Source organism: Dama dama, chromosome 31 (assembly GCF_033118175.1).
Source record: "Dama dama isolate Ldn47 chromosome 31, ASM3311817v1, whole genome shotgun sequence".
In the NCBI taxonomy this organism is placed as follows: Eukaryota; Metazoa; Chordata; class Mammalia; order Artiodactyla; family Cervidae; genus Dama; species Dama dama.
The window spans coordinates 46628759-46653781 of NC_083711.1; the positions used below are offsets into that span (position 1 = coordinate 46628759).

General features: G+C 43.7%; 1 protein-coding gene across 7 annotated transcripts in view; it reads left to right on the plus strand.

The window, feature by feature from the left end:
• Nucleotides 1-6769: 6769 nt before the first annotated feature.
• ST3GAL6 (ST3 beta-galactoside alpha-2,3-sialyltransferase 6) overlaps nucleotides 6770-25023 on the plus strand; it is an 89879-nt gene continuing 71625 nt past the window's right edge. For 2 of the 7 annotated variants that reach the window (XM_061134060.1, XM_061134063.1), the window contains exon 1: nucleotides 6770-7020. The gene's annotated coding sequence lies outside the window, so the exon portion shown is untranslated. Of the gene's footprint in view, nucleotides 7021-7343; nucleotides 7461-22825; nucleotides 22953-25023 lie in introns of those variants that run through there. The other 5 variants (XM_061134065.1, XM_061134062.1, XM_061134066.1 and 2 more) reach the window with 5 other exon arrangements.

Genomic DNA, 25023 nt, shown 5'->3' on the forward strand with positions numbered 1-25023 from the left:
AGGAAATGGCAACCCACTCCAATGCTCTTGCCTGGAGAATCCCAGGGACGGGGGAGCCTGGTGGGCTGCCGTCCATGGGGTCACACAGAGTCGGACCCGATTGAAGCGACTTAGCAGCAGCATCAGCCTATAGCAACACTCCCAGGAAATGAAGTAGAAAAAGTTCAGCTCTGTAAACCAGTTATGAGAGAAAGGTGTCAGATAAAAATGTCATCATTTTTATCATCAGTGGGCTGAGCGCTCTGAGTGAAGTGACCTGTATATTTTGCTTGAATTATCAGTCACAGGACTGAAAATTAGCAGAGCATCTTCATAGACGGATGGGGAGGGGGCATATCTGCTAGGACAGTGGCCCAGGCATTGAATGCTTCTCAGAATTGAGCAAGAGCTCTGAGCAAGCTACTCCAAGATAAAGCAGCTTTGGGCAATACCCCCATACAACTCCGGGCGGTGTCCTACTATCTTGGGGGAGGGGCTGTCCTACCACCAGGGGGTGCTGTGAAGGGAGCTACCCAGCAAACAGGAAGGCACCCTCTTCATTGATGGGGTAACTGGGAGTTGGTTGAGAGATCTCAGGTCCTTTCTCTTCTGATCCTCATTCCTAAATCACTTGGCTTGAAACCAGAACTGTCTCCCAGGGAGAAAAGTCAAGGAACTTTAATGAGGGTTTTGAAATTCAAATTCCAAACAACCTTTTACATCTGATCAGTTTAGTTCAGTCGTTCAGTCCTGTCCGACTCTTTGCGAGTCTATGGACTGCAGCACACCAGGCCTCCCTATGCATCACCAACTCCCAGAGGTTATTCAAACTCATGTCCATGATACCATCCAACCATCCCATCCTCTGCCGTCCCCTTCTCCCGCCTTCAGTCTTTCCCAGCACCAGGGTCTTTTCAAATGAGTCAGTTCTTTGCATCAGGTGACCAAAGTATTGGAGTTTCAGCTTCAGCATCAGTTCTTCCAATGAATATTCAGGACTGATTTCCTTTAGGATGGACTGGTTGGATCTCTTTGCAGTCCAAGGGGCTCTAAAGAGTCTTCTCCAACACCACAGTTCAAAAGCATCGATTTTTTGGAGCTCAGCTTTCTTTATAGTCCAACACTCACATCCATATATGACTACTGGAAAAACCATAGCTTTGACTAGATGGACCTTTGTTGGCAAAGTAATGTCTCTGCTTTTTAATAAGCTCTCTAAGTTGGTCATAGCTTTTATTCCAAGGAGCAAGCGTCTTTTAATTTCATGGTTGCAGTCACCATCTGCAGTGATTTTGGAGCCCCCCAAAATAAAGTCTCTCACAGTTTCCATTGTTCCCCATCTATTTGCCATGAAGTGATAGGACCAGATGCCATGATCTTAGTTTTCTGAATGTTGAGTTTAAGCCAACTTTTTCACTCTCCTCTTTCATTTTCATCAAGGGGCTCTTTAGTTCTTCTTTGCTTTCTGCCATAAGGGTGACGTCATCTGCATTTCTGAGGTTATTGATATTTCTCCTGCAAGCTTGATTCCAGCTTGTGCTTCATCCATCCCAGCATCTCTCATGATGTACTCTGCATATAAGTTAAATAAGCAGGGTGACACAGCCTGACATATTCCTTTCCTGATCTGATAGCAACCACCAAATTGCCCTCTAAAAAGGAAGTAGTTCTTTACACTTATTTGAATAGATTCCTTGCCACCTTTGCCAGAAACTCATTAACTCACTTAAAAAAGAAAAAAAGATTTGCTTATTTTATTTTTGGCCGTGCTGGGTCTTTGTTGCGGTGTTTGGGCGTCTCCTCGTGGTGGCTTCTCTTGTCATGGAGCACGGACTCTGGAGCAGTTGAGTCCCAGTAGTTACAGCATCTGGGCTCCATGGTTGTGAAACCCATGTCCCCTGCACTGGCAGGAAGATTCTTAACCACTGGATAGCTAGCGGAGCTCTCATTAACTCTCTCACTGCCACCCCCCCCCCCCTTTTTTTTTTTTTTAGCTTATCTGATTTCTCACTACTATCTAGATTCTCTCACATAGTGTTATTATAAAAAAAGACACTAAAATTTTTGCATGTTTTTGGATAATTTGTATCTCTTCAGTGAATTGCTTGATGATATCCTGTGTTCTATTTTCAAATGGGTTGTCCTTTTTATTGATCCATAGGAATTCTTAATTTATTCTGGATATTAACCATTTTTAATAATATTGCAATCATTTTCCATCAGCTGTCTTAATTTTGCCTCCCATCATGTAGATACTGACATGCTCCTGTGCTTAGGACACTTTGAGCCCCAGTTCCACCCACCTCTGCTAGCTTGTGGAAGGAGAGTAAATGCAGTCCCTGATAACTACTGGGCCACTAAGACCTCTGAAACCTTGACAGGACTAGCACAATCAGGAGACACTATCATTTATGAAGTGGCAAATAAGCTTCCTGGTAGACTTGAATTCCTTTTTCATGCACTCGCAATTCTGGGGAAAACAATACACTGCTTATTTATGTATGCAAACATGTAGCTGATACCCTGCTCTGGAATGGAGATGTTGGAGAAGTCAGGGGTCTGCTTGAGAGTACTGACTGCCGTTTTCTACATTGCTGGCAGAGTCATAGCTCTAAGTTAAGATTTACATTCCTTACACACTGGTTTATGGTTTTTGAGATCCACATACCCTTGAATTTTTTATCTTTTTGGCTGCACCAGGCAGTGTGATAGGTCTTAGTTCCCTGCGCTCAGTCACTTGGTCAGCTCTGACTCTTTGAGTCCCCATAGACTGTAGTCCACCAGGCTCCTCTGTCCACCGAAGTCTCCAGGCAAGAATACTGGAGTAGGGTGCCATTACCTGCTCCAGGGGATCTTCGCAATCCAGGGGTGGAACCTGTGTCTCTTACATCTCCCGCACTGGTAGGCGGATTTTTTGCCACTGTGACAAACAATTGCTCGTAGGAGATAAAACCACAAGATAATCAGAAGACAGAGCTGGCAGGATCTCTACCTAGAGTTGGAGGAAGGACTGTATGTTGGTCAAGTTCAGTCTCCAGCCAGGTACTGTTTAAAACTGAATCCTGCAAGCCTTGAGAACGTTCAGTTCAGCTCAGTTCAGTTCAGTCGCTCAGTTGTGTCCTACTCTCTGCAACCCCATGGATTGCAGCACACCAGGCCTCTCTGTCCATCACCAACTCCCCAGGACTGATCCCCTTTAGGATAGACCAGCTGGATCTCCTTGCAGTCCAAGGGACTCTCAAGAGTCTTCTCCAACACCACAGTTCAAAAGCATCAATTCTTCGGCGCTCAGCTTTCCTTATAGTCCAACCTTCACATCCATACATGACCACTGGAAAAACCATAGCTCTGACTAGATGGACCTTTGTTAGCAAAGTAATGTCTCTGCTTTTTAATATGCTATTTTGGTTGGTCATAACTTTTCTTCCAAGGAGCAAGCGTCTTTTAATTTCATGGCTGCAGTCACCATCTGCAATGATTTTGGAGACCAAAAAATAAAGTCTATCCCTGTTTCCACTGTGTCCCCATCTATTTGCCATGAAGTGATGGGACCGGATGCCATGATCTTAGTTTTCTGAATGTTCAGTTTAAGCCAACTTTTTCACTCTCCTCTTTCACTTTCATCAAGAAGCTCTTTAGTTTTTCTTCACTTTCTGCCATAAGGGTGGTGTCATCTGCATATCTGAGGTTATTGATATTTCTCCCAGCAATCTTGATTCCAGCTTGTGCTTTCATCCAGCCCGTCATTTCTCATGATGTACTCTGCATATAAGTTAAATAAGCAGGGTGACAATATACAGCCTTGACATACTCCTTTCCCTATTTGGAACCAGTCTGTTGTTCCATGTCCAGTTCTAACTGTTGCTTCCTGACCTGCATACAGGTTTCTCAGGAAGCAGATCAGGTGGTCTGGTATTCTCATTTCTTTCAGAATTTTCCAGTTTATTGTGATCCACATAGTCAAATGCTTTGGCATAGTCAATAAAGCAGAAATAGATGGTTTTCTGAAACTCTCTTGCTTTTTTGATGATCCAATGGATGTTGGCAATTTGATCTCTGGTTCCTTTGCCTTTTCTAAATCCAGCTTGATTTGGAAGTTCACGGTTCACGTACTATTGAAGCCTGGCTTGGAGAATTTTGAGCATTACTTTGGTAGCATGTGAGATGAGTGCAACTATGTGGTAGTTTTATTTATTTATTTATTTTTGCAACTATGTGGTAGTTTTAGAATTCTTTGGCATTGCCTTTCTTTGGGATTGGAATGAAAACTGAACTTTTCCAGTTCTGTGACCCTACTGAGTTTTCCAAATTTGCTGGCATATTGAGAATGTTAAAGAAAACATTCCCACCCCCCCACCCCCCATAAACTTAAAAGAGGATATTGTGTGAAAGAGGTCTCTTGTGACTTTGTATCTGCAGTCCTGAGGTTCATCTACCATGCTCTGATGTGACCTGCTGAGAGCATGCCCCTACAAGTAGGTCTCTTCTGCGTAGAGTAGATAGTCCTACGTCAATCATGCCAAGAAAGCCTGTGCTTTGGCTAGGGTGTGAGAATTTGGAAGGCAGGTCATATACTGGGGTCAGGAAGAAATACTACTTTCTTGAACTTTAGACTGTGATTCTCCAGCATACTAAATGGCACTCCAGGGTGGTGTGGGGAACCTGGCTTTCACCGGTCCCTGGATACCCTGGGACACATCCCATCAAACAATGTCATTTTAATTCAAAGAGATCGCACCATCTATAAGCAAAAAACAAACCTAGCAAACTGGGCCAACCCTATATGTACACTGCCTAAATATTATGATTTCAAGGACCTTTAAAAGACCCTGCATGTCCCAATAGTTCTCTTATTTCCTGGCCCTTCCCCACCCCCTCATTTTAATAGAATAAATCTTCTACACAAAGGTTGAGTTCATTATCTTTACACTGTGAAAACATTGTAGCCCAGAGAATGCTACAAATTTACCTTGCTTAATTCTTTACAACCTTCCACAAGAATTCAAAAATTTTACATAGCTGCAATCATGTGCCCAAGAAATAATGTATTCTGCATTAAAAAAAAATCTTTGACATGTCAAAAGCACCTGCCCGCATAGTTACATAACAGATAAGGCATTCTGGAAAAAAAATTATTTTAGCTCTAGGTACTTTGATTCAAATCACAGCTCCAAAATAGGTAGGTATGATCTTGGGCATATTATGTAACCTCTTGACTCTGTTTCATCATTTCTGGGATGAGATTATTCTGGTTTGCAGGATGAATGGGAGGAACAGACATGATACATGAAGGGTAGTTGACTCATGGTAGGAAAGAACTGGTAGTTAATATCTGTACTTCCTGATTGATGTTTTTTTGTGATAAGCATTGTGCCAAGAACTCTCTACTTCATCATCTATTTTAATCCTCATCACAACCCCAGAAGAGAGGTTGTACTCTCTCAATTTACAGGTGATCAAAAGGAAGCACATTGAGGTTAAGTCAGTTGTTCAAGGTCACACAGGCCAGAGGAGGAAGTGGAATTTGAACTTGGTTATGGTGAATAGCGTCTTCTTGGCCACTACTGACTATGAAGAAGCACAAATGTCACCCAAGAATAGTGGACTGCCTCTTCCCTTAGCACATGACTTTGCAGATTCAAGAATCCTAGGAAAGAGACTTCTCTGGCAGTCCATTGGTTAAGACTTCACGTTCCAGTGCCTGGTCAGGGAGTTAAGGTCTCACATGCCCTGGGGACAAAATACCAAACATAAAATAGAAGCAATATTGTAACAAATTCCATAGAGACTGACAAAAAATGGTCCACATTAAAAAAAAAAAAATTCCTAGGAAAGCTAGAGAGTGGGAGGTAAAATCACTGCTTTAATTCTGAAGATGATGAACACAAGAAGGGTAATAAACTCAGGAGAACCTAAAAGAGCAAAGTAACTTCAAGAAAAATGGGCCCAGTTGGACAAATACCCTCTTCCTGTGGTTCAGTCGGTAGAGAACTTGCCTGCAATGCAGAAGGCCACCTGAAATGCAGGAGGCCCAGGTTCATTTCCTGGGCGAGGTGGGGAAGACCCCCTGGGGATCTTCAGTATAGTAACCCACTTCAGTATTCTTGCCTGGAAATTCCATGGACAGAGGAGCCTACAATCCATGGAGTCTCAAAGAGTCAGACACAGCTTAGGAACTAATCCACCACTACCGCTCAGATGTCTGAGGTACCACCTTTATAGTTACAAAATCTGTGTGGGTTACTACAGAAGCAATTTGTAGAAACGGTAAGATTGGGGACTTCCTGAACTCTCTGGGTTTTTTGACTGTGTGTGTGCGCTCAGTCGTGTCCGATTCTTTGATAAAATTGGGAAAATAACGAGTGCTGCCTCCTAGGGCCGTTGTTAAAATTAACAGCAACACCAGAAGTTCCATCACAAGGGACTTTGTTTCAGTTGCCTGACACGTTACTCACTCTGAACTGCACCCAAGTCTGTGGCTCTTCTCCCAGGGATCATTTGATGGCATATGATTTATTTCACAAACACTGACATTTAAAAAACACAGCTGTCCAAGTATCATCACTATAGTATACGCTTTTCTCAAGGCAGCCCTATTTTAACAAGAAACTACACATCTCATCTTCCTTCCCCCTAACGTATCGTTTCCTCCAAAAGAGAAAAAGCATTAACACATTTGTCCTTGAAGGGCAGAGCCCAGCAATTCTGGTCTCTCTGGACACCCCCGCCCTTTCTGCTGGGGACCAAACCGCCTGCCCCGCCTCGTGTCACAGAAGTGCCCGCCGAGCCAAGCAAAAAGTGTTTACTTCTGCCGCCTGCCAGCCCCGGGGGAGGAGGCAGCTCCCTAGCCGCCCCTCTCTTTCGCCTCTGCAGCTTTCCAAAAAAACCGGGGCGGGAAGGGAGTGTCTCCTTGGCTGTGGAACCTGATCCTCCAGCCTCGTCCAAAGCCACCCGCCGCTTTCCCCGGGCCCTCCCCCGGTGATTTTTCCTGTCCGGGACGCCCGGGGAGGGCGCGCGGCTGGAGTCCCGCCAGCAGGAAAGGTAGGGGCCCGGCTGCGCTCCAGCCTCGCCTGCCCGGGGCCGCGAGGCCCCAGCGGCTCTCTCACTGCCCCGCACCTTCCTCCGCGTACTCGGGGGCGGCCGCAGCCGCTGCCGCGGGAGGAGCTTCCCCGCGGCTCCGGAGGCGCTCGGCGCAGTCGCCGAGGATCCGGCCCCGGGCGCGGTGGGCAGCGCACGCGCCGCCGGGCGCCTCGGACCCCGGGCGGCGCCGGCGCGCCCTGGCCGGTCCCCCGCCGGGTCCGGGGAGACTGCCTCCTTCCCGTGCCGCCGCAGATCCGCGCCACCGTCCTCCGGTTTCCGCCGGCTCGATGCTGCGGGCTCCGCGGGAGAGGCAGCACCCGGCTGGAGCGAGCGGCTGCGGGCGAGCTCCCGGCCCCGGAGCCCCGCGCGCTCCTGCGGTCTTCGCGCCTGGGCCTCGGCGGGTAACTCTCCCCGGCCCGCTTCGCTGAGGGTTGGCAGCGCCCGGGGGAGGGAGGTTGGGGGTGCGGGGAGATCCGCGGGTTTTGCCTCTGAGACTGAGGATCAGGGGCCGGGGGGCGCGCCTCCAGGCACCCTCCCACCCCCAGGAGCCTGCGTGCGCTTGCCCCGCGCCCCGGGGTCAGGCAGTGGGGGGCGCGCGGACCCGGGTGCTCCCCGGGTAGGGGCGGCCGGGGGGGTGACGGGTTCCTCACTATTGTTTCCTTGTAAAAGGGGATGTACGCGAGCGGGGGCGAGAGGTCTGGAAGGTTCTCTCGTTTCACCTTAGAAAAAATTTACGAGAAAACCCTTCTTCCGGCGGCCACAGTGGAACTAGACCTAAAGAAACCAGCTCCGAGGCGATTTGGCGCAAAGTGCGGCAGCGAGAAAATTGCAGGGACTTGGCCTGCCGTTAGTTTGGGGGAAAGGGGAGAAGAAACTTGTGGTTTTTGAGGCCGAATGCTACCGAGCTCCCTGGCGATCTCAGCCCCTTGTGTGCTGTTATTTGGGCTTGAAAGAGAATCTATGAAAGGCGGGTTTTCAGAAACTAAAAACAAACCCAAAGCACCTTTTTTGGGGGGGCGGGGAGGAGGGGCAGGTCTTCAGTCGAAGGGCGGGGAGAGAGGTTGGGGACCAGGTTGAGGGTGGGGTTGCTGTTTAAAAACGGTGCTTGGGAGTGGTGATGAAAAAGACACCTTGAATGCCAACGTATCAGAAACTACAGAAGCCGCAGATTCTAAATCCAAAAGTAAAACGTGCTTTAAGAGGCCCGCCACCTGAGAACTGTAATTAGGTAGATGGTTAAGAAACTGCGAGTCTACGAGAAGCTCCTAGCCCTCTGGCACCATGTTCACGCTAGTCTCGTGGTTTCTGATAGCTGCTTTTACAAGGCTAGCTTTGATATTTGACTTTCCAGTGTTAAAACTTCCTGTCCCGGCTGCCGGCTGAGAAATTATCTTTTGACTTATATGGAGATGTTACATATTGGGGAAGATCTGGTCAGGTTGCCAGGCTATTTTACATTTGAAGCATGATGATTTGACATTTGTAAATTGATTTGTTTTCCTTTCCTTTTGGTCTCGCCGGCGACTTTTAGTAAGATCTGTATAGAGCCACTGTTAGATGATCTAGTCTGTCGTCTCCGAATGAGGCTGATTGGCCCGGAAGCACTTTAGATAATGGCAACTTTGGTTTATGAGAAGAGAGGTTTTCTAGAAACGGTGTTTCTGTTCTGGCATGAAGCGTTCCTTAATCGTGGAGGGAGAGGGGAGGCCTTCTCTTGAGCAATGTTTTCACCGAATCCCTCTCTGGTTTGTCAGTTTCAGGTCGGACCGTGTCTCCGTATTATGGTGTAATAGAATGAGATTGCTGTTTTGATTGTTTCAGTAGATTTGTTGGAAATACTCAACTTGTTCTCATGCCCCAAATCAATACAAATCCTTGAAGCTCAAAAGGAATAGAAATAATGTTGGCAGAAGAATGACTTTACGAGACATAGCATTTAAAAAAATCAGTCTGTCTTTTGTGAAAATTGTAATTTTCAAGTTTTCTCATTTTAAATAATAGTGGCAGCTGTTTGCTTCTGTTGGAGATATTTCTGTGTTCCATGTCACATGGAATATTATGAGAGAGAAGTAATGCTGTGCTTCCCATGTTTCACTGATAAGCATCATCTGCTAACCATGCAGATTACCAATAGGCTTTTTTCCATTGTAATTGCATTCAGACTGGGGACCTGTGACCTGTCTAAGGGCATTCTAGGGATTGCTTATCAAGGAGGAGAGGAAAGCAGAAAACTCAGGTGGTTCCCACTATGATCCCCAGTGAGTTCACCTGTGCTAGTTTATGTAATCTTCACAACCACCCTAGGAGACAGGAATGCTTGACCTTATTTTATAATTTAAAAAAAACCACACACTTGAGACTGCCCAAGGTTAAGTGACTTGGATTGGATCACAGGAGGGTCGCTTCACTTCTGCCTTGCAGGGGTCCCAGGAAGCCTCTGCAGCAGATGTTCCTCACAGGTTCTTCCACTATTTGCATGGCTTTCTCCAGTGCCTTCCACACCCTCACTTGTATTCGCCTCTCCCATCTGGACACACCTTCTTAATTACCCCTCAGGCTTGGCTTCCTGAGCAGGGGCTCTGATACTTTGTCTTTCCTCTTGCTAGTTTCAGCCTTTCAACAGTTATCTTCTATCTTCTCCTCATCTTTGACATGCCCCTTGGGTGGGTTGTGTCTGGCCAGGTTTACAGGGCCCTGTTATTGCCAATAGCTTATGTTCTGAATGTTCTTTTCATTCTGAATATATTTTCAGGGAAGTTCCTTTTGCCTGGAAGAAATCTTCCCAGGGCTACATCCTCACTGTCACTGTTGAAACGAATCTCTCTCCTGTTTATCCTAACTACAGCGGATAACAGCATACACCACAGTTTCCAATTGAACCCTGATGAATTAAAGTGTTTAATTTGGAGTGCACTTGATGTATGGAACAGGATGTGTGCATTGGACATAACTGTTTTTGTAGAAAGCTGTATTTATGGTTCCATGTCAGGGTGTCAGAAGCACAGTTCTCACTGTAGTGGGGTAGCAGGTTTTTTTTTCTCCCGATGGGGACTAAATTGGTCAGGAACTTGGCTGCCAGACAGGCGGTTGGGCTAAGAAGCAATGATGTTTTGTGGGTGAGGATATGAGGATAAAAGAGAGTGAGGAGCAGTAGGATCTCAGTCTCTTCCCCGTGTCCATATTTCTTTTTTTCTTTTTGGAGATCTTTTGGTCATCCCAGGAGGAATGGGCAGCTTACCACTTACTACCACAACCTTCTACATCTGACCAGGGTTTTCACCTTCCTGGACCATTGGGGAAAAGGAGAAAGCACCCAACCTTTAGGTGATTTTCTCATCATAAACACTAGAAAGCTGAGTGAAGAGTCTCTTCTCCTGTATTTCTCTTCTTCCCCCTTATTCCTGAGATGCAGTGTGCTAGGGGCATCATTTCTTCCAGTTGCACAGAGTAATGCTGGTTTTTGAAGAATTCTTTAAACATTGACTTACTTTTTATGTGATTGGGGATGGAAAGATCTGTGGGAGATGAGAGAATAAAGCCTCCAGGAGAGGAAATGGCAAGGAAGCTGGCGATTTCTCCAAGGGAAGCAATGTTATTTTCACCCCCCGTGGCATGTCTGGAATTGGTGTGGTTGTGGGTCATGGTCACTGTGCTTTGATGGGGCAACAAAAAGGGGCAGAGAGTGGTTTTGCAGTGGCTCTTGGGTGACTTTCTGCAGTCATCTATATGGTAGAACTTGAGATTGAACCAATATTTATTGCGTCCCTACCATGTACAGGAGATGTTCTAGGTGGGTGTGTAGCATTGAACAAAACTTGTTCTCTGCTCTTTCAGAGCTTATGTTTCTGTGGGAAATGGAATAAATAAATCAGACACACATATATGGGAAAACACTTTTCAGATAGAATGAGTGTTATGAAGACAGTTCATTGTGGGGGTGTGCCAGGACGTGAGGGAAGCTGGTTTAGGGCAATCAGAGAGCTGCCATGAGGAGTGGGTGTATGAAGAAAGATAGGAATGATGAGAAGAAGCCAGTCAAGTGAAGAGCATTCTAGACAGAGGAAACTGCAGCTGCAGAGGCCCTGAGGCATAAATGAATGGGGGATGTTTGAAGAACTTGTAGATGGTGAAGAGTGCAAAAGGGCAAGCTAGAAGAGAGGAAGTCAGTGAAGTAAGCAGAAGACTGCTTATGAGACACCTTCAAGTCTTAAGGAGGAGTTTGAATTGTGGTTTAATTAGAATAAGAAGCCACTGGAGGTTGATTTAGAAATTCAGTCTTTACCTGGTGGGCGATGGACTTTCCTCTTGGTCTTTTTCTTGCTCTCTCTCTCTCTCTCTCTCTCTCTCACACACACACACACACGTTTTCATTCTTCACATTTTTCTCTTCCCAGTTGATTGGCCATCACTGATTTCCCCTTCCTTGCTCTAGGCCAGGGCATAGGCATGTCCACAGTGAGAAGCCGTCCTCAGAGGACTGTGGACAGTGTTCCTCTTACTCACTGAAATAAATCCTTGTACTCACTCAAGCCTGAAACTCTCCACCACTAGCTCTGATTGCTCAGCCTCTCTCTAGGCTGAATATCTAGTTGTCTCTAAGTCTCTGGGTTGGCTGGTGGCATCTGAAACTAGATGGGAAAAATTAAGTTGATCATCTACTCAAATCGATCACAGTTGGTATCGTTTGCGAGTGTGATTGATTTGAGTAGATGATTAACTTAATTTTTCCCATGTAGTTTCAGATGACATCAACCAAAAGGACAATGATTGTCCGAAGAGGGGATATTCTATATAATGGGAAAGTCTTCCCTTTTCTTGACGCCAGCCCCCTTCCCCCCAGGCTATGCAGGAAGTTACAGTTTCAGTGGAAATGAACTCTTGTAATTGGTGCCATGGGACTATACTATGCCTTAGAAATTTTGTTTCTATTGTTCTTCATAGATAATCTTCTCAGTCTTAGAGTAGCACTTAAGTCATGAAAATTTATGTCCAAGGCAGTACTTCCTAGTGGCACTGGTTTATCAGAAATGAACAGAGGCATTTTATCAGGTATTCTTTGATTCCAAGATAGCTCGTCATCTCCAGTATCCAACTCTCTGGGGAAACTTGATATACTCTTAGAGAGAAAATGACTTTTGAGATTAGCCAGATGCCCTGCTCATTTATTAATTCACATACTGAACTGATATATATATATCAGTTATCTTTCAGCTTTTGGTATCTGTTTCTTTATGGCCGGTGTGCTGATGTAAAATCTGGAACATGTTTCAGTTTGAGCAGGCAGCAATGATGTCTTATCTTGTTTGCCCCTGTGTCCTCCACCTGGTGTGGTGGTCAGAACGTTATAGATAGAACAGATGTTTGCCAGGCGTCTCCATCCGTGCCCATGGATTAACTCACAGTGTGAATATATTAGCTCAGCTGTAACATTTTTATAACTGTTAGGCTTCGTCTTTGTAACTATTAGGATCATTAATGTATCATCTCAAAAACTTGACCCATTGGAGAAGATAGGTGAAGGGTGCATTCATTCCTGTGGATTTGTCTAAATTAAAACTTTTCTGGCTTGGAGCCTTTTTTTCTTTTTGAAAATTATTAGGCTGACATGTAAGAGACTGGTATGTGAATATTATCAGATGACTATTCTCAAATTTGTTTTCATGTACAATAAACTTTCAGAGATGGTTAGATAGCATCAATGACTCCATGAACATGAATTTGACCACCTCCAGGAGGTAGTGAAGGACAGGGGAGCCTGGCTTGCCATTGTCCACAGGGTTGCAAAGAGTCAGATGCAACTTAGAGACTGAACAACAACAAATTTTCAGGTTCATAATTTATGATAATTTGAGTTGGGTTTGTAGTTACATTAGTGAGGAAATAAGTGTGCCAAGAGAGTAGATAACAAAATCATTTCCCTCTTTAACAGCCCAGCATCTCACATCTATGATTTCATGCCCTTTAGTAAGCACCACTTGAATTCCATTGCTTATTATGATATGTCTTAGATTTCTGTTAGATATCATTTAACCTAGCTGGAGACACAAACAAATGCCCTGGGGGTAAAAAGCTCTTCTCATCAGGGCCAGAGCTGAGAGGGAGTCCCTGCCTGGCGGAGAGAACTGAGAAGGGCCCAGTTGTGGGCTCTTGCTGAAACGCATAGTGACTAAGTTTCTCACAAAGAAGGATGTCTTTAGAGGGCATCTTCCTGGTTAATAGAGATATTCTGTATACATATTTTAAAGATTCTACCTTTTAGATTCCTCCCATCCCTGTTCCTCAAGGACATGCTGCTATAATATAAACAGTATAAACAGTCTTCTTGTCTTTGAGCTGATTTTATTGGGGAGTCTCCCTCCCCAATAAGATTTTAGTCCTCAGAGACATTGTCAGCCCAGTGTTTCTGATAGCTTAGAGGAGTCTTCTTCTTAAGAAATATTCTATTGCAAATATTTAGGCCAGCACCATAGAAGGTGCTGCTTTTATTAAAATAAAATAATACAGTACAAAGTGTTATAAAATGAAATGCTTTTATTAAAATCTGTGCAACCCTTTAGTGTATAAGAGTCCTTCATGTCTTAAGGGATAGAAGAGGCAAAGATAGGGAATATGCGCATAGTCTATGTTGAGCACAGAGCCAAAGAATTAAAAAAACCAGTTTTTAAAAAAAAAATTCCCTGATTTGTTTGTTTGTTTGTTTTCTGATTTGTTCTTATGGATAATATAAAGCTGATATAAGATTAGATCATGTAATATGTAACTATTATAGTATAATAAAGTTATAAACTGCGCTTAAAATGGAGAAATGGATTATCTTGTTGGATTTAGACAAGAGCAATGAGTTGATCAGGTTCCAGATGGATTTCTAACTGCTTTTCAGCAACAGTAAGTAATTTAATTCGTAATTTTATTTAATGGACAGACTCCGCAAGTTATAGGACTTTTTTTTGGTGAATGATTTTGGTGAGATAAAGAATACTGCTGTCAAGATCCATTTGATAGTTGAAGCTAATATCTCAAGTAAATGTCAGAGTAAGTTAGCTAATCACTCTTGTTTGATCCCAGCTGTGTTACAATTAAATTAGAAGTAATTGGATTTTTTTCTTAAGCAGGATGTTAAGGGATATGTATAATTTCTGATGATTGAAATATCTGTAAATGTTTTACAGGCCTGGAATATTTTTGGAGGACAAAATGGGCCCATCTACTGCAAAAAAGCTGAAAAGCTTGCCTCTATTTTTAGAGTTGGTGTGTAGGCCTCCTCTGCTTTAACCATAAATAATGCAATTATATTCTTCTTACAAAGCTTCTACCCACAGTCTCCACCTATGACCACCAATATTCCTGTCCGTGCACCTTTTATAATAACATTCCTCAAGCTTGGTTTTTATTACAGAAATTTTTTTCTGCTCAAAAATCCAGAGAATTCCTCCCACAGGTCTTTGAAGTTTTCTGCTCTCTCCTGCTGCTCATTTTCTTTTTACTGTCCCATTTGCCCCTGCAGTCACTGCAAGCCTCCCCGTGCTGCAGGTTGTGAGGGCCTTTTAACTAGTGCCTTTCTCTCCACTCCCCACCCACCCCCATTCAAGCTAGACGATAACCTGCGTTCGTTTTCCAGCTTCACGGCTGATAAACTGCCTGACTCTGAACATGCCTAACTCCTGTTAAGATCACTTTCTTCATCTCTAAACTTGAAATAATGCCCACATCCCAGTTATGATAATTAAAAAAGAAAACACATGCAAACAGTTCAGTATAGGGCCTGCCAAATACCTAACATTTAATCGATATTGTTAGATTATTATTATTATAACTCTTATTATAGCTATTATCATAACTCATGTTCATTGGATAGTTAAAATTTGACTTTCTCCAGAAAGTCTTTCTGTTTGGCCTTCTCTGGCTCTAATTTTTTTTTTTTTAAAACCAGTCTGAGTCCTATTAGAACCTGACTTCACTTTCAGTTCAGTTCAGTTGCTCAGTCATGTCTGACTCTTTGCGACCCCATGGACTGCAGCACGCGAGGCCTCCCTGTCCATCACCAACTCCCTAGTTTACTCAAGCTCATGTCCATTGGGTCGGTGATGCCATCCAACCATCTCATCCTGTGACTTCACTTTGGACTCTATTTATCTACTCATGTTGTTGTATTCTTTAGTTTTCATTGAACAGTAATAAATATTTGGACACTTTTCATGTGCCAGGCACAGTACTAACTATAGTATAGAGATCCATGGGCATACAGTGGAGGGATGCAGTGTGTGTGTGTGTGTGTGTGCATGTACGCATGCTTCAGGTGGAGTTGGGAGATGAAAATCTATTGATTGAATGGCACTGTGATTTTTCAGAACAAACTAGGGTTGAGATAAAAACTACTGTGTTCAGATGTGCATTAAAAACATTAACATCTGTTCATCTTTTTCTGTCGTTTAAAAAACATGATAGTTATATCTTGAAACATATGTTCTTGAAACACTTTACATGTATTTTCTTTCTTAAAATCTTCTCTGTCCTCATCTAAACACGGGTAGAAGTAGAGAACGAAGACTTTCTTGAAGAGCAGAATCCCACTAGCTGCCTCCGATTTATGGCAGGAAGGTAGAGGATAGGAGGGAACATTCTAGGCTGTAGGAACAGTGTCATCAAAGGCACTGAGGCACGGGATAGTGTTGAGTAGAATGGAGAATTGTGGAAAGTTTGGCACATGATGGTCAAAGTCAAGCATTTTGGGAGATGATGCAGGAGAGGATGTAGGAGTCAGTTAAATGAGACCCAGAGACCTATGGACTGTATATTTGCATCTCCCTAAAAGGCTAAGTATGCACTTGGAATGGTAGATCTACAGAGACAGTTTATAATGGTCAAAGTCTGCTCGTTGCTTTTAAAGTTGGATTTGGATTTTACAATCAGTTAAATGAGACTCAGACCTATGGCCTGTATGTTTACATCTCCGTATAAGAATATGTATGCACTTGGAATGGTAGATCTACAGAGACAGTTTATAATGGTCAAAGTCTGCTCGTTGCTTTTAAAGTTGGACTTGGATTTTAAAGTGGCATGGAATGCATTTCTTCCATTTGCTGTTTTCATGAGAAGATGATGAAAACATTCCATGAGAAAATGATGAACATTATTTAACATAATATATATTTGATATTTGATCTCTCATTTTTAATAACCTAAGTGTTTGAAAGAAATGTCAGGGAGTTCCCTGGTGGCCTAGTGGTTAGGATTCCAGGCTTTCACTGCCGTCGCCCAGGTTCAGTCCCTGGTTGGGGAACTGAGATCCTGCAAGTCATACATGGCACAACCAAAAAAAAGAAAAAAGAGATGTGAAGTACATTTGAGACTTCTGAAACCTGGGTTTCTATATGAAATTTGAGAGTGGTGAGGGGCTTCAACAGGACAGAGATATCCCAGGAAAACAGTCCACAGGACTATTATAAATTCATAGCCTTGAGACTTCCAGTACCTTCCTATTACATTTCACACTCAAGAAAGCCACAGCTTCCTCTTCTATAATTATGTGCTTAATAATTTTTATGTACAGTTTGATTAAGATTTGATATTTATTTGGTTCCTTTGCAGTTAAAGTTTGGCTTCCTTTCCTCCTCTCTGCTCCCCTTTCTTACTCCTCTTCTCCTCCCCACTCCCATTTTTAAGACATCATTCAATTTTTAACACATCAATATGTTATTCAGAGCTTATGCAATTGTTGTTGTTCAGTCACCAAGTTGTGTCTGACTCTTCACCACCCCATGGGCTGCAGCACTCCAGGCCTCCCAGTCCGTCACCATCTCCCAGAGTTTGCCCAAGTTCATGTCCAATGAATTGGTGGTGCAATCCAACCATCTCATCCTCTGTCACCCTCTTCTCCTCCTGCCCTCAATCTTTCCCAGCATCAGGGTCTTTTCCAGTGAGTCAGCTCTTCTCATCAGGTGGCCAAAGTATTGGAGCTTCAGCTTCAGCATCAGTCCTTCCAGTGAATATTCAGGACTGATTTCCTTTAGGATTGACTGGTTTGATCTCCTTGCTGTCCAAGGGAGTCTCAAGAGACTTCTTCAGCACAACAGTTTGAAAGCATCAATTCTTCAGTGCTCTGCCTTCTTTATGGTCCAGCTCTCACATCTGTATATGACTACTGGAAAAAAACCATAGCCTTGACTATACAGACCTCTGTTGGCGAAGTGATGGCTCTGATTTTTAACATACTGTCTAGGTTTGTCATAGCTTTCCTTCCAAGAAGCAATTGTCTTCTAATTTCATGGCTGTGGTCACCATCCCCAGTGAGTTTAGAGCCCAAGAAGAGGAAATCTGTCACAGCTTCCACCTTTTCCCCTGCTATTTGCCATGAAGTGATGGGACTGGATGCCATGATCTTAGTTTTTTTAATATTGAGATTTAAGCTGGCTTTTTCACTCTCTTCCTTCATCCTCATCAAGATACTCTTTAGTTCCTCTTTGCTCACTGCCAGCCTGAATTTTAACCTGAGGAGCTGATGATTTGAGCCACAGTCAGCTCCAGGTCTTGTTTATGCTGCCTGTATAGAGCTTCTCCATCTTTGACTACAAAGAATATAATCAGTCTGATTTCGGTATTGACCATCTGGTGATGTTCATGTGTAAAATTGTTTCTTGTGTTGTTTAAAAAGGGTGTCTGCTATGACAGGTGTGTTCTCTTGGTAGAATTCTGTTGGCCTTTGCCTTCTTCATTTTGTACTCCAAGGCCAAACTTGCCTATTAGTCCAGGTATCTCTTGACTTCCTACTTTTGCATTCCAGTCCCCTGTGATGAAAGGGACATCTTTTTTTGGTGTTAGTTCTAGAAGGTCTTCTAGGTTTTCATGGAACTGATCAACTTCAGCTTCTTTGGCATCAGTGGTTGGGGTATAGACTTGGAGTGCTGTGATGTTTGCCTTGGAAACAAACCAAGATCATTCTGTCGTTTTTAAGGTTGCAGCTAACTATTGCATTTCAGACTGTTTTGTTGATTCTGAGGGCTACTCCATTTCTTCTGTGGGATTCTTGCCCACAGTAGTAGGTATAAGGGTCCTCTGAATTAAATTCCCCCATTCCTGTCCATTTTAGTTCACTGTTTCCTAAGATGTCCATGTTTGCTCTTGCCATCTCCTGAATGACCATGTCCAATTTACTTTGATTCATGGAATTCCAGGTTCCTATGAAATATTGTTCTTTACAGCATCAGATTTTGCTTCCATCACCAGACACTTCTACAACTGCGCTTATGCAATATCTGATGTTAACTGTCTGACTTATATTTAATTCTAGGAAATCCTACGTATTTTTACTGCAGAAATATATTTTCTACCAAGTCTGAGTGGGGTCCGGTGTATTTTAACTCTTGTCTTTTGGTGTTGATCTCTTTTGCTTAGAAATTAGGCAATAGGATGGAAAACTCCCTAACCATGAGTTTAAAATTCCTGGAGGAGAATTAGATGTGAAAGAAAAAACACTGAAATATACGTGGGCTGTGATTAAATGGAGTGTGGGGCAGAGGTCCACAAGAAGGCTAGAAAAACAGGGCAGAGCAAAAACTGTTGTAGCTCATTTCTGGCACTGTTTTGGGAAGCCTGTGCCCTTATTGTGGGTCTGTGGTTATCAAACAACTTTTTTTTTTTTTTTAAGTCATCCAGAAATTTGCCTCTAGAAATTGTCCATCTTTTAGTTCAAATATATGTACTCCTTGGCCCTTATATTTTTCTCATTATAAGTGTGTTACTTGGGCATTTCCATTTATACACCAGCCCCTGGGAGTTGAACATCTCAGGTAAACGGACCCCTCAAATGTCTGAACCAGCAAGGCTGAGTGGCTGACTCTTGGGTTGGGGCTTCTCTCAGGAAAAGCTCCTTTCTGAAGTTACACCTGGGCTGTCAACACCTTTATTTCTTGGACCGCACCAGGTTCTCTAAAAGTAAAGTTCTTACAGGAAATTCATCATCCATGCAGAGGGGCATACAAACCATGTACATATGAAGTGAAAGTGAAGGTCGCTCAGTCGTGTCCAGCTCTTTGCGACCCCGTGGACTATACAGTCCATGGAATTCTCCAGGCCAGAATACTGGAGTGGGTAGCCGTTTCCTTCTCCAGGGGATCTTCCAAACCCAGGGTTTGAACCCAGGTCTCCTGCATTGCAGGTGGATTCTTTACCTGTTGAGCCATGAGGGAAGCCCATGTACATATGGCTCAATACATTTCCTCCCGAGAAGCACACCTGTGTAACCTGCCTCCAGGTGAAGAGGTGGAATATAACCTGCCTTCCAGGAGTGCACGATACCCTCTCTCCTGATCACCGCTCCTCTCCTGCGATGAAACCACTACTCTGACTTTCATCACTGTAGGCTATTTTTTTTTTCTCTTTAATTTGAAATGACACCCACATATTCTGAATGAGTCTAGGATGTCAGAAGGGCTTCCCCGGTGATGCTAGGGGTAAAGAATCCTGCCAGTGCAGGAGACCTAAGAGACACGGGTTTGAACTCTGGGTCGGGAAGATCCCCTGGAGGAGGGCATGGCAACCCACTCCCATGGCCAGAGGAGCTTGGTGGGCTACAGTCCACAGGGTTGCAGAGAGTCAGACACGACTGAGTGGCTTAGCATGCATGCAGAGAATCAGAGTCCCTCTGGCTCAGAGTAGGGACTGGGCATCAAGAGATGTGTTATAGGTTGAGTTGTGTCTCCCTAAAAAGACATGTTGAGGTACAACTCCCAGGACCTCAGAATGTGACTTCATTTGAAACTAGGGTCATGGAGATGTAGGGGTTAGGATGAAGTCACACTGGAGTAGGGTGGCCCCCTGGTCCTTATAAGAAGCATGTGTGTAAGGACAGAGACACGGGGAGAGCGCCGTGTGAAGACAGCAGGTTGGAGGGATGGCATCTACAAGCCAGGGGACGCTAAGGAGTGCCAGCAAACCGCCAGGAACTAGCGTGAGGCAAGGAAGTATCCTCCCCTACCAGGTTCAGAGGGAGCACGGCCCTGCCCACACTTGGCGTTTGGACTTCTGGCCTCCTGGACTGTGACATAATACCCTTCTGTTATGGTAAGCCGCCGTGTTTGTGGGACTTTGCTGTTGCAGCCCTGGGGAATGAACACAGAGTGTCTGTGGGCCTGGTGTCCGAACCCTCCTATCTCCATTCCCCAGATCCCCCCTCGTCCTTGGTTCTGGAATTTTCCCTGTCTTGCCCCTGGCCGCTGCATGTCTGCCTGTGCCCCGTAGGAGGACAGAGGTTTCCTGGCAGTGATAGGGCTTTTTCTTTATTTCTCCACGCTGTTCTTCCCTCGTGTTTTCAGACCGAAGCAGTTTGGTTTCCTGGCATATCCCAGACCAAGCTTCGCACGTCGTCTCTCTGCTTCCCCCGCCGGTGCCTCTCTCGTCTCTGCGGAGGTGTCCTTGACCCGTTCTCCCAGACCTGGGCTGAGCCACCTCCTTTGGCAAGTCGTCCCCAGTTACTCTGATTCGTGATCATCGTTGATAGGGAAAAAAAATAGAACTTTATTCTTTAAATGAAATCTCTATTTAGGAATAGTACGGCATGCTGTAAATAAAGGCTTCATTTTGCTCTACTTTGACATATCAAAGGCCAGTTCTCGTTTCAGAGAGTTAAAAAAGCCCTCAGATCCAAAAACAGTCCAACAGTTAGGCTTCAGTTAGTAAGAAGGAACTACGCAGAGGGTAGCAGATGACAGAGTACTTTTTTCTTCAGCAAAGGATTGGGTTTAGACTGCCTGACAGTAACTTCGCTTATTCTGGGCTGAGTTTCTAGGGTAAGGGGAATGGTAAGAACCATACTGTTTGGAAGTCCCCAGGGAGACTTTACATGCTCGGGCCGCTTGCTTTGCCCTTCTTTCGTACTCTTCCTTTAGGACCCGGAGATTTGCTGGGGATGTTTGTCTGGAATGCTCGGCACAGACTCGCCCTTCACCTTACGTGTCCACAGCCTAGCGTGGTTGCAGAGGGCATGTGCCTCTCACGGCCCCTGCTTTCTGTTCAAAAGTCACTGCTTACTGCTGCTGACACCAGGGGAAGTCACCAGACATTTAGAAAAATCACCAACGTGGGGAAGTTTGAAAAGTTTAAGCAGTTCTAATTTTGGTTTCTGGCCTGTTGCTGATTCTTATTCTCTTTATAACTAGTTTCTGCTGTTCATACAATAATATATTTTGCCCCTTTGAGGGGGAATGCAAAAAAGTCGCATGTTTTAGGCTTCTGTGTTTTCTCTATAAGATACTTGTTACTTAATTGAAAAACAAGAAGGTAGGGCACTTTGAAGTTATAGTTTGGAAAAGGAAATGGCAACCCACACCTGTATGCTTGCCTGAAAAATCTCACGGTCAGGGGAGCCTGGTGAGCTACAGTCCATGGGGTTTCTAAGAGTCAGACATGGCTGAGCAACTAAGCCCGAAGCTATAGTTAAGAGGTCGGCATGGGGCAAAGGTTATGTTTAGTATGTCTCTGTTTTTGTGGACTTGCCTTTCGAGCATCTGTGCTCTCAGACAGAGTTCTCTTTTTCCCTGAGATTTTGTCCCATGTGATAGGATGGGCAATAGGTGTCTGTCTTGGATGGATAAATGGATAATGGAGTTTCTCCATTTGCTTGGCCAGTTATTTCACTGAACTACTGGTAGGATGAATTTCAGTTGAGTTTTGAGCTGCCTCCTGAAGCCTGGGTAGGTTTTCCTAAGCCCAGGGGGATTTCTTGGACTGGAGACTGGGAATCTAGAAGTGATATCCCCTTGGCTCTGGCCTGTGAAATGTGCTAAAACATTTTGGCTGATTGTGACCAGGGAGCTGACCGCACTGTGATCCCCAGTGCAGTGGAGTTACTTCTTTCATTGGAAACCCAGTTTTGTTTACCTTCTTAGGAATGTTGAACACTTCTTGGAAATCTGCTAAGAGAGAAGACATTTCTCCCCCCTCTCTTCAGAGAAAATACTCTTTTTCGAATTTCTTTTACATCTTCTAGACTAGGGTAGCTTGTTTGTTTTTGGCTAACCTAGCCTTGTGGAATCTTAGTTCCCAAGGATTGAACTTGGTCCACAGCAGTCAAAGCGCAGAGTCCTCACCACTGGGGCCACCAGGGAACTCCCGAGACTAGGTTATTTTAGTGTGTAAAGAATGCAGCCGTTAGTAAACGTATATTCATATTTTAAAATATCTACCTTTTGAGGTTTTCTCAGATTCTTTATAGAAAGTGATATTAAAAGTATAGGAATGCCATTGATAAGCCTTCACTTATTTGTAGACTCGACTTCGGTTTGGCCTGGATAATAAACTTTGTTACAATGTCCTTGAGCTAAACATTTCCGTTAATGTAAATAGGTCATTGTGTGTGGTCACACTGTTTATGGGTCTAAAGACTTCAGGGTGAAAGACTTGGTATTTTATTACTTTGCTTTGTTGTTCACTTTATCCATCATTGACTCTGGTACATGGGAGTACATCCTAATCACTCAATTCTAAAGAGAAATTTGATTATCTTTCTGTGGGGTAGTGCCTTGGATTATTTTCTGGCTAAAACACTGAACAAAGCATTCCAGGGAAACCTGTGGTTTGTTTATCTATTTGCTCAAGCACTCAGAGTTTTCTGCCTAGTCAGTGTGGTTATCAGAAAAAGAAAGTGGTCATAAGAAGACTTTCTGCATACACTTTTTCTTCAATATGTTTTGTTTTCAAAATGATTGTAGATTTACTTTACCTAGAAATGTATTTTCTCATTTAAAATACTATTAACTTTGTGTTTTCACAGAGTCATCAGTTCAGTTCAGTTGCTCAGTTGTGTCCGACTCTTTGCGACCCCATGAACAGTGGCACGCCAGGCCTCGCTGTCCATTACCAACTTCTGGAGTCTACTCAAACTCATGTCCATTGAGTTGGTGAGGCCATCCAGCCATCTCATCCTCTGCCATCCCCTTCTCCTCCCACCTTTAATCTTTCCCAGCATCAGGGTTTTTTCAAATGAGTCAGTTCTTTACATCAGGTGGCCAAAGTATTAGAGTTTCAGCTTCAACATCAGTCCTTCCAATGAATATTCAGGACTGATTTCCTTTAGGATGGATTGGTTGGCTCTCCTTGCAGTCCAAGGGACTCTCAAGAGTCTTTTCCAACACCACAGTTCAAAAGCATCAATTCTTCGGCGCTCAGCTTTCTTTATAGTCCAACTCTCACATCCATACATGACTACTGGAAAAACCATAGCCTTGACTAGATGGACCTTTGTTGACAAAGTAATGTCTCTTCTTTTTAATATGCTGTCTAGGTTGGTCATAACTTTCCTTCTAAGGAGAAAACGACTTAATGTCATGGCTGTAGTCACAATCTGCAGTGATTTTGAAGCCCCCCCAAAATAAAGTCTGCTGCTGTTTCCACATCTATTTGCCTGTGAAGTGGTGGGACCAGATGGCATGATCTTAGTTTTCTGAATGCTGAGCTTTAAGCCAACTTTTTCACTCTCCTCTTTCACTTTCATCAAGAGGCTGTTTAGTTCTTCTTCACTTTCTGCCATAAGGGTGGTGTCATCTGCATATCTGAGGGTATTGATGTTTCTCCTGGCATTCTTGATTCCAGCTTGTGCTTCTTCCAGCCCAGCGTTTCTCATGATGTACTCTGCATATAAGTTAAATAAGCAGGGTGACAATATACAGCCTTGACGTACTCCTTTTCTTATTTGGAACAAGTCTGTTGTTCCATGTCCAGTTCTAACTGTTGCTTCCTGACCTGCATACAGGTTTGTCAAGAGGCAGGTCAGGTGGTCTGGTATTCCCATCTCTTTTAGAATTTTCCAGTTTGTGGTGATCCACACAGTCGAAGGCTTTGGCATAAGTGAAAGAGTCATACCTGGTATGTTAAATATCTAGGTATTTTTAAACAGCTTGAGTTATCAAAGTTTATGCTTTAGAAAAAAGACTATGTGGAAATGAAATTTCAATTGTAAAGTATTCCTAGCAGTTTGTAGGGATTCCCTGATAGCTCAGTTGGTAAAGAATCCACCTGCAATACCGGAGATACCAGTTCCATTCCTGGGTTGGGAAGATACCCTGGAGAAAGGAAAGGCTACCTACTCCAGTATTCTGGCCTCCATGTGGTCACAGAGTTGTTGGTAAGATTATCCTAGTAAGCTGCTTTTTTTTTTTAGATTGGAAAAAAAGAGATTTGGCTCCAAAATGATGTTTAGATCAGTAGTTCTCTGAAAATAGCCTAAATATCTGCTGATAGGAAATGGAAAGATTTGTGATGCAATTGATTAATAGGATACTGTACAGAATTTGAATGAACCAGACCTTTATGCATTAGTATGGATGGATCTCTAAGCCTGAAGTGTAGAGTGAAAAAATTCAAATTTCAAAATATTCTGTATTTCATATGTGAATGTTAAACTATTACCTAAAACAGCATCATATACCATATATGTGTGTACATGTGAATAAAAAGTAGGCAAATTCATGATTGTGGTTGGATCCCAGAGAAAAAGAGGAGGGTAGGGAGAGGAACACAAATCTCCATTAAAAAAGAATCCCTGAGAAGGTAATGGTTATTTTGGTTAATGGGTTTGTGAGCATTTGTTATATTAACGTTCGGACTTCTGTTAATGCTTCTGTAATGAAAAAATTTCATGTAATATTTCCCAATATAATAGGTTTCAACCTAGGAATCTTACATTTATCAAGACTCTGGGAATGAGACTGAAGATTTTCCAATACATCTATATTTCACTATGTCATTCTGTGAAAAATGTAAATTGGCAGAGTGAATCTTGAAGATGAGGCAGGCTTCAGGTTGATCTTATTCCTGGAAAGCTAGAGTAGCTGATGGGTTCAGAATAAATAGACCAGCAGCAGATTACCTAGCCCAACCCTGGCTCAACATCTAGCTTTGAGACACCCTGGACAAGTTAACTTCTCTATGTCTCAGCCTCCTCATTTACAGAATTAGAAAAACAGGCCCAAC